Source organism: Neophocaena asiaeorientalis, unplaced genomic scaffold (genome assembly GCF_003031525.2).
Source record: "Neophocaena asiaeorientalis asiaeorientalis breed wild unplaced genomic scaffold, Neophocaena_asiaeorientalis_V1.1 scaffold447, whole genome shotgun sequence".
NCBI lineage: Eukaryota > Metazoa > Chordata > Mammalia > Artiodactyla > Phocoenidae > Neophocaena > Neophocaena asiaeorientalis.
The window spans coordinates 2,298,076-2,308,041 of NW_020174372.1; the positions used below are offsets into that span (position 1 = coordinate 2,298,076).

General features: G+C 36.0%; 1 protein-coding gene across 2 annotated transcripts in view; it reads right to left on the bottom strand.

The window, feature by feature from the left end:
• MBD5 (methyl-CpG binding domain protein 5) overlaps positions 1-4,678 on the bottom strand; it is a 153,648-nt gene extending 148,970 nt beyond the window's left edge. For both annotated transcript variants that reach the window (XM_024756260.1, XM_024756256.1), the window contains exon 1: positions 4,637-4,678. The gene's annotated coding sequence lies outside the window, so the exon portion shown is untranslated. The remainder of the gene's footprint in view (positions 1-4,636) is intronic.
• Between the last annotated feature and the right edge of the window lie 5,288 nt (positions 4,679-9,966).

Below are 9,966 nucleotides of genomic sequence, written 5' to 3' on the forward strand. Positions count from 1 at the left end.
AATGAAGCCAATTCAGGGGATAAGAACTGCGAGCCTCAGATTAGTCTTTCTGGAGACCATTCTATCCTATAAACCACAATATCTCCTTTTAGCCTAAGAATGTGTGTGTGGAGTGGGGAGGGAGGGAGGGGAGGGGGAGGGCGAGGGGAGGGCAGAAAGGGCAAGTGTTCTTCAGCTAAATGAGTCTTAACTCCTATCAACCATGTAAGTATTATCTCTATTGTTTCTAAGATGAACTGAGATAATAAATATAAAAATCTTGGATAAACGTAAAAGAGTATGCAAATGTTAATTGTTAAAAACTGTAATAACACAAGCCCAATTTCTTCACAAAGTATACTATCCTTGTAATAGTTATAACTTATTTTCACAAAAATCAAAGTACCTTATTAAAAATCTGGACATGATGGATAGTATTTGTGAATATATATTTTGCATAAAAAATATAAGAATGCCCAATTGTCCAAATTATTCCAGGTCATGCATGTGACAGCAGCTCAGACGGCTTCCTTATCTACCAGATTTAAAAGAGGAGGGAGGGGAGGGGGAGGGCGAGGGGAGGGCAGAAAGGGCAAGTGTTCTTCAGCTAAATGAGTCTTAACTCCTATCAACCATGTAAGTATTATCTCTATTGTTTCTAAGATGAACTGAGATAATAAATATAAAAATCTTGGATAAACGTAAAAGAGTATGCAAATGTTAATTGTTAAAAACTGTAATAACACAAGCCCAATTTCTTCACAAAGTATACTATCCTTGTAATAGTTATAACTTATTTTCACAAAAATCAAAGTACCTTATTAAAAATCTGGACATGATGGATAGTATTTGTGAATATATATTTTGCATAAAAAATATAAGAATGCCCAATTGTCCAAATTATTCCAGGTCATGCATGTGACAGCAGCTCAGACGGCTTCCTTATCTACCAGATTTAAAAGGTTAGGCTAGTACACCCCAAATCTCTATTTTACCCTTTGATATTTAAAGTTGTATGCTCCATAAACCTGTTTGAATCCTTTTGAAAATATGTATTCTGTACTAATTACTTACAAGTGAATTTTATCAGACTTAATTAGTAAAGTCTAGAGTAGTACAATTATTTTATTATTTATAAGTAAAACACAAATTAAAGAGAAATTGAAAAATGGTACCTAGTCCCTATAAAAGCTGATTTTATAAATGTATAAAATAAAATACTCTGAATTCAGAATAAAAATTAGAAATAAATGATATCCCAAGTGACCTCAAAGGGTATAAAAAGGCATTTGTTTTCTTAAATAGATCCATCTCTTCATGTCTACAGGATTAATATGACTGACAATTCTTTTCTTTCTGGCTAAAGCAAAATTAACTTTAGCTCAACTCCTATTTAATTTCTCAGAAACGAAATAAGTGCAATTGAAATAAATGCTGCTTTACAGTATTTGCTTCATCTGATATCTCCGAGGTCTTATCTCTAGATTACGCTCCTTTAGGTAAAGGATCAGATAATCAGGTAATAAGGATGACTTTGGTCTCATCTTCCATTATCAATACCTAATGATAACAATGAATATAATAATGAGAAAATCATGAGCATGAATGTATACATTTTTTTCATGATGGAAAATATCCAATACAAAATGAAAAAAAAAAAACTGGGCTGTAATGGCATTTTTTTAAAGAAAGAAAATGATGAGATAAGAATGCTATTCTTTAATTAAAAACAAGTTATAATATCAGGGTCACTGGTAAAAGTTTAATACCAATTAAAAATAGTATTAGACAGATAATTAGTCAGGAAACATAATAAAATGCTTAAATTCCAGTCCAACAAAACCAACAACTCTTCTTAATAAACTGGACTATGAAGAATGTGGTATTTTAATAAATATACTTTAAGTCACTTTTGTCCTTCAAAATGGTTATCTTCGGAGGCTGTAAACAAGCCCAGAAATGCCAGAATTGTGAAAATATTTCTGGAATTTCTCTTTTGTAATTGCCTCTACAGTTAACTTTTGTATGACACAAGATCCCTTGTTGTTTCTGACCCCAAAAGGCATACATAACTTTTGACCCACTAAGCTTAGTTTGACATGACATTTAGTTGGCTTAAGAATTCAGATGAAACTAGTAATGTGCATGCAAAATAGTATGTTAAGGAACAAAAGCAATTCCATAAATATTTTGTGCAAAGGCAGTATCCATGGAGTAAGTCTACAGTTTCCAAAAGTGCTTCTGAGAGTCAAAAAATAATAAAGATTTTAAAATGTTGTTGCCTTCCCTATAACTATGTCTTAAATTAAGAATAAAATAGCAGTCTGAATATGCAGACATAAACTATCAAATTTCAGATTGTAAGCATAAATTTTTTTTAAATTGCAGCTTCTAAAAATTAATTCAATCTAACAAACATTTATTGAATGTATTCTATTTATCTATAGGAGTGCTATAGGTACAATAGAAAACAGCAAAATAAGTAATATACAGGCCAGGTGTTCAGAGCAATTATAAGCTAAGTGGAAGAGAAAGTTACGTACAATAACCAGTACAACATTCTACTTCAGTTCTAGACTTAAACATTCTAAATAAAGCTAAAATCTTAGTTATATAAGCTAATTTACATTCAAACGTTTTAGTCCATAGTTTCTCATGTCATTCCTTTTACCACTAGCATGTGTACCATTATAAATACATATCACATCACATTGTATAAATTTATTTATCCTCAGCTGGTCTATGAGCTCCTCCACATGAACTAGAGGTCATGGCACAACATCTACTGTAATGTACATGAACAACAACTGTGTGAATCATAAGGCAGGAAGTTAAATTACTGAAAGAAAGGCGAAGCGGTATGAGAAAATCAGAAAAGGAATGGTTTTAATTCCCACTGGAGAAAGCTTCAAAAACAAGGGAGCATTTAAAGAAAACTGAGATCTTAATATACAGAAACATAACAAAAGAGGATTATGGGCAGATGGAACAGGAAGAGTTTGCAAAACTATGAAGGTAAGGAAGGTACTGGGTATGCTTTACAATATTCATAATCCAGTATCACTGGAATTCCAAGCTTTTGTGATTGATTAATAGATGTATTAACTATAGGAGGGGTACTGGGAATAACACTTAGACAAATTAGCAGCAATCTGAGTGGGTCATCTTTCCCAGACCTGTACTACCGGGGGACCAACAGTACACGTCTATCAAAATGGTGCCACAAAAAATGGCCTTTGAAAATCTACTCTTATGTCTGAACACAATTCAGATGTCTATATTATTTTAGAATAATGTAGAGCACTCCTTACCAAATGGCATTTCATGGAATAATGCACTCTTAGAGAAATGCGAACATTTGCAGAACCCAGTTCAATTCAGTATATTTTCCCAAATAATTTGACCATGGAACATTTCTGTCATAAAATTCCTGTTAACATCTCAGTTTAGAAAATATTATTGTAATTTCCCTATTTTTAATATATAAGGTATCACTATACTTTAACTTAAAATTTGAGTCATCAAATGGGTCTATTTCATGCATTATGATGTTATAGTACTACTGGGAACAACTCCTAAATATCCACCAATTTGGTAGCAAACAGAGGGTATGAGACAGTATCATAATAAGAAATTATCAATATAAATTTACTTCATCTTATATACCCAAACCTACATGGATTATTTAATAGTTTATGGTGAATTAATCATAGGCTACAGTGAAATTTAGTCAGATAAACATAAGGTTTGATTTAGCTATATCTCCTTAAAAAATATAAAGAAACTGGAAACAAGATGAATGTCTACAAATAGGGGAATAGTTAAAAAAAATTTGGTACCTCCATACTACACAATATTGCAGTCATTAAAAAACTAAATTAGAGCTATTTCTACAAAGCACTGTAGAGTGAGAAATGCAAGGTGCAGGTATGTGTGTGTGTGTGTGTGTGTGTGTGTGTGTGTGTGTAATCCCATCCTTTAAAGCAATGAAAAATTCCTCTCTCTATATGTGTCTATATATATATATGTGTATACACATTGAGTATATGGAGGATATATATAGATTAAGAAAAAAGACTGCATAAAAATATGATAATAATTTTACTGGTATATAAAATAAAAATAAGATCTAAGAAAATGAAGAATATTAAAACCTAGAGAAATTACATCAAAGTTGATTAAAACTAATACAATAAATCTTTCCTATTTGATTTCTTTGATGAATTCCCATTAATTATGGTAGGGGCTGGGGCAGGTGAGATGTACATTTTGTAGCATGAGTTATATATTCTTTCATGGTTTGATTCCTACTTTTCTCACATTCCCAGTATATACTCTACATTCCAGCTATAGTAAACAACCTAGCATTTACTGGGATACTCTGCTACTTCATAATTCTGTGCCTTTGTACACACCGTGTCCACTGCCTGAAATGTCCTTTTTTTTTGCTTCTCTGCATGTTGAACTCTTAAAAAGTTTATGTGTAAGACTTAGTCAAACAAAATATTAAAAATGCAACCTGTTGTATAATAAGCATTGAGTAAGTATTACAGGAATTCAAAGTCCTGACTGGAGTAGTCAGGAAAAGCTAGTAAATGAATTAGGTCTTGAAAGATTAGCACTTTAACAGAAGTGAGGAGAGAGGGTACAGGCATACCTCGGAGATACTGTAGGTTCAGTTCCAGACCACTGCAATAAAGCAAATATTATTCTCAAAAAGCAACTCACACAAATTTTTTGGTTTCCCAGTGCAGATAAAAGTTATGTTTACCCTCTACTGTTGTCTATTAATTGTGCAATAGCATTATGTCTAAAAAACGGTGTACATACCTTAATTTAAAAACGTTATTGCTAAAAAATGCTAACAAACATCTGAGCCTTCAGTGAGTCATAATCTTTTCCCTGGTGGAAGGTCCTGCCTCGATGTTGATGGCTGCTGACTGATCAGGGTGGTGGGTGCTGAAGGCTGGGGTGGCTGTGGGAATTTCTTAAAATAAGACAACAGTGACGTTTGGTGCATTGATTGACTCTTGCTCTCACAATTTCTCTGTAGCATGCAATGTTGTTTGATAGCATTTTACCCATACCCACAGCGGGACTTCTTTCAAAACTGGACTCAATCTTCTCAAACCCTGCTGCTGCTTTATCAGCTAAGTTACTGTCATTTCAACAACCTTCACAGCATCTTCATTAAGAGTAGATTCCACCTCAAGAAACCACTTTCTTTGCTTATCCTTAAGAAGCAACTCCTCACCCATTCAAGTTTTATCATGAGATTGTAGCAATTCAGCCACATCTTCAGCCTCCACTTCTAATTTTAGTTTTTTGCTGTTTCCACCACATCCACAGTTACTTTCTCCACTGAAATCTTGAACCCCTCAAAGTCATCCATGAGGGTTGCAATCGATTTTTTGTAAACTCCTATTTATGTTGATATTTTGACCTCTTGCCATGAATCACAAATATTCTTAATGGCATTTGGAATGGTGAATCCTTTCCAGAAGGTTTGCAATTTACTTTGCCCAGATCCATCAGAGGAATCACTGTCTATGGCAGCTATAGCCTTATTAAACGTATTTCTTAAAGAATAGGGCTTGAAAGTTGAAATTACTCCTTGATCCATGGACTGCAGAATGGATGTTGTGTTAGCAGGCATGAAAACAACATGAATCTCATTGTACATCTCCATCAAAGCTCTTGGGTGACAGGTACATTGTTAATGAGCAGTAATATTTCAAAAGGAATCTCTTTTCTAAGCAGTTGGTCTCATCAGTGGGCTTAAAATATTCAGTAAACCATGTTGTCAACAGATGTGCTGTCTCCCAGGCTTTGTTGTTCCATTTATAGAGCACAGGCAGAGTAGATTTAGCATAATTCTTAAGGGCCCTAGGATTTTCAGAATGGTAAATGATCACTGGCTTCAACTTCATCAGCTGCATTAGCCCCAACAAGAGAGACAGCCTATCCTTTGATGCTTTGAAGCCAGGCACTGAATTCTCCTCTCTACCTATGAAAGTCCTAGACGGCATCTTCTTCCAACATAGGGCTATACTGAAAATCTGTTGTATAGTGTACCAATCTTCAATATCTTTTTTTTTTAACATCTTTATTGGAATATAATTGCTTTACAATGGTCTGTTAGTTTCTGCTGTATAACAAAGTGAATCAGCTATACATATACATATACATATATCCCCATAGCTCCTCCCTCTTGCATCTCCCTCCCATCCTCCCTATCCCACCCTTCTAGGTGGTCACAAAGTGCCAAGCTGATCTCCCTGTGCTGTGCAGCTGCTTCCCACTAGCTATCTATTTTACATTTGGTAGTGTATATAAATCCATGCCACTCTCTCACTTCATCCCAGCTCACCATTCCCCCTCCCCGTGTCCTCAAGTCCATTCTCAACGTCTACATCTTTATTCCTGTCCTGCCCCTAGGTTTTTCATAACCATTTTTTTTTTTTTTAGATTCCATATATATGTGTTAGCATACAGTATTTGTTCTTCTCTTTCTTAACCTTCATTATCTTAGCTAGATCTTCTGGGTAACTTGCTGCTGCTTCTACATCAGCACTTGCTGCTTTACCTTGCACTTTGATGCTATGGAGATGGCTTCTTTTCTTAAACCTCATGAACCAACCTCTGCTAACTTAAAATTTTTTTTTTTTGCAGCGTCCTCAACTCTCTCAGCCTTCACAGAAATGAAGAGCATTAAGGCCTTACTCTGGATTAGGCTTTGGCTTAAGAGAATGTTGTGGCTGGTTTGATCTTCTATCCAAGACCACTAAAACTTTCTTCATATCAGCAATAAGGCTGTTTTGCTTTCTTGTCATTCATATGTTCACTGGACTCACACTTTTAATTTCCTTTAAGAACTCTTCCTTTGCATTCGCAACTTGGCTAACTGTCTGGCACAAGAGGCCTAGCTTTCAACCTGTTTTAACTTTCTACATGCCTTGCTCACTGAGCTTAATAATTTCTAGCTTTTGATTTAAAGGGAGAGATGTGCAACTCTTCCTTTCACTTGAACACTTAGGGGCCACTGTAGGGTTATTAGTTGGGCTAATTTCAATATTGTTTTGTCTCAGGGAACAGGGAGACCCAAGGAGAGGGAGAGAGATGGGGGAACAGCCAGTTAGTGAAGCAGTCAGAACACACACAATACTGATTGAGTTCCATATCTTATATGGGTGTGGTTCCTGGTGCCCCAAAACAATTACACCAGTAACATCAAAGATCACTGATTACAGATCACCATAACAAATACAATAATAATTAAAAAGTTTGAAATATTGCAAGAATTACTACCGAAACTCGACACAGGGACATGAAGTGAGCAAATGCTGTTGGAAAAATGGCGCCAAAAGACTTGCTTAACGCAGGGTTGCCACAAACGTTCAATATGTAAAAAATGTAATATCTGTGAAGTGCAATAAAGCAAAGTCCAATAAAATGAGGTATGCCTATATTACAAAGCGGGGAGAAAGGACAAAAGCCAAGATATATAGGTGGTATACAGTACATGACATCTTTAGGAGGGTATGTGGTAAATACTTATGGATGGGTAGATGGATTTATCAGAGGATTAATACAGGGAAACAGCAAGTTATAAGATGGGAAGGTTGGAATATGGCCAGATAACTTAGACTCTAAAATATGAAGCAGGGCTTCCCTGATGGCTCAGTGGTTAAGAATCTGCCTGCCAATGCAGGGGACATGGGTTCCATCCCTGGTCTGGGAAGATCCCACATGCTGTGGAGCAACTAAGCCAGTGCGCCACAACTACTGAACCCGAGTTCTAGAGCCCGTGAGCCACAATTACATAAGCCTGTGTGCCTAGAGCCCATGCTCCGCAACAAGAGAAGCCACCGCAATGAGAAGCCCACGCACCACAACGAAGAGTAGCCCCCCGCTCTCCACAACTAGAGAAAGCCCGTGCACAGCAACAAAGACCCAACGCAGCCATAAATAAATAAGAAGCAAAGGCACCTAAAATCTATCCTGAATACCCAGGCTCTTCAAATAGGAGAATGCAAACCTCATGTGACATTAGAAGGCCCAGAATAAATATAAAGCATCTTTCTGGCTCATCAATTTTATTTGAAAATTTGCAGAATTAAGTAATTTAAATTTTAATTTAAATCACTATTTTAAAACATTTATTTTAAGTTTAATACATTATTTTTATATTAAAACAAACAGATGTACTATGGAGTGGGATGTAAAATTTGTGCAAATTTTTCAGATAAAACAGGAAACTTCCAAGAAATACTGAGCTTGTGGTGAGCTATGCTACCAGATCCTAGTGGGTGCTCTCATTTACATCCTTTCCTGGCAGTGGAAATATAGTCATTAAAGCAATTTGAGCAAGGTAGTAACAGGACTGAAGTGATGATTTACTTGTATTAATCTAGCAGCAGGATGCAGGCTGGCCTAGAAATGGGGGAGAAGATTAGAAATCTGTATCCTAGCTAAAGAACTATTGCAACAGTCCAGAATAGCAGCTATTAGAATGGAAAGAAACTTGACAAGCTCTATTAAGGAACTTAGTATTTCAACTAATATAGCAACTTTGCAGTATATTAGAATTGACTGAATGATACTAGACCTTCTTTATATTGAGAGGCAGTTTACTGTTGGTTAAGTACCAACTCTGGTGCCAGAATTCTTAGGGTTAAATTTCAGCTCAGGCACTTACATGCTGTATAAGTTTTGTACGAACTGTTCTGTATCTCTACTTCCTCATCTGTGTAATGGGACTAATGACAGTACTACCTACTTCACTGTATTGCTGTGAGGACTAAATAAGTTAATACATGTAAAGCACCTAGAACAGTGCCTGGCACAGTAAACACTATTTAAGTGTTAGCTGCCACAATTACTTAAAAAAAAAACTATCTATATTAACCCTCATCTTTCCTGAGATTTTAAGTTCCAAGGAACTAGGGAGATCTACAGTGTGAGTATATCTTCTCTAATTCTGTGATGGCTCTGGAAAAATCCCTGAGTCCTAGAATATCAGCCCACAGATCAATGAGGGCTTTAAAAACATTATAGGTTGAGCCAGTTCATCAGTACATTTTATACTCTGTTGCCCCTTCGTTACCATTAAAAATATTACCATCAAATTCTCTTATAAATTTGATAATGTATTTTAAAAATGTCCACAGCAAGTGTTTTTGGCATCTAGTAAGACTAAATTTATTTGATAGAAGATAATTGTTGATACTAAAAAATGGAGAAAAATGTGTATCTGTCTTCTCAGAATGGGCGAACTCCATGATTTGCTATATGTTATGGTATGTTATAGTGCACTAGTAGGTTTTATTAGGTTGGGCCACATAAAATTGTCATATTTAATCATTTTTGACTTACAAAAATGACATTTTCATATGGTTCAGCTTCATATTACCTTAAACGTACTTTGGACAAATAATATATACTTTTATTTTTCTTAAGCAAATTCTACACTTTTCTTTGTTTGTTAAAATAAGCATGAAATGGGACTTCCCTGGTGGTGCAGTGGTTAAGAATCCGCCTGCCAGTGCAGGGCCATGGGTTCGAGCCCTGGTCTGGGAAGATCCCACATGCCACGGAGCAACTAAGCCCGTGTGCCACAACTACTAAGCCTGCGTGCCACAACTACTGAAGTCCAGGCGCCTAGAGCCTGTGCTCTGCAACAAGAGAAGCCACCGCAATGAGAAGCCCATGCACCGCAAGAGGAGTAGCTCCCCCTTGCAGCAACTAGAGAAAGCCCACATGCAGCAATGAAGACCCAACACAGCCAAAAACAAAACAAAACAAAACAAAAAAACACAGAATGATTTGAACAAAATCACTCTTATGTAAGATACCAGTCTGGAACTTGCAAAACTCCTCTGTCTTGACCTTTAACCTCTGATTCCTCCCCTAGTTTCTGCAGTGCTGTTGTGAGCAGGCTGGCCTTAGAGATATCTCCCTACCAACTTTGCATGTATTAGTCACCAA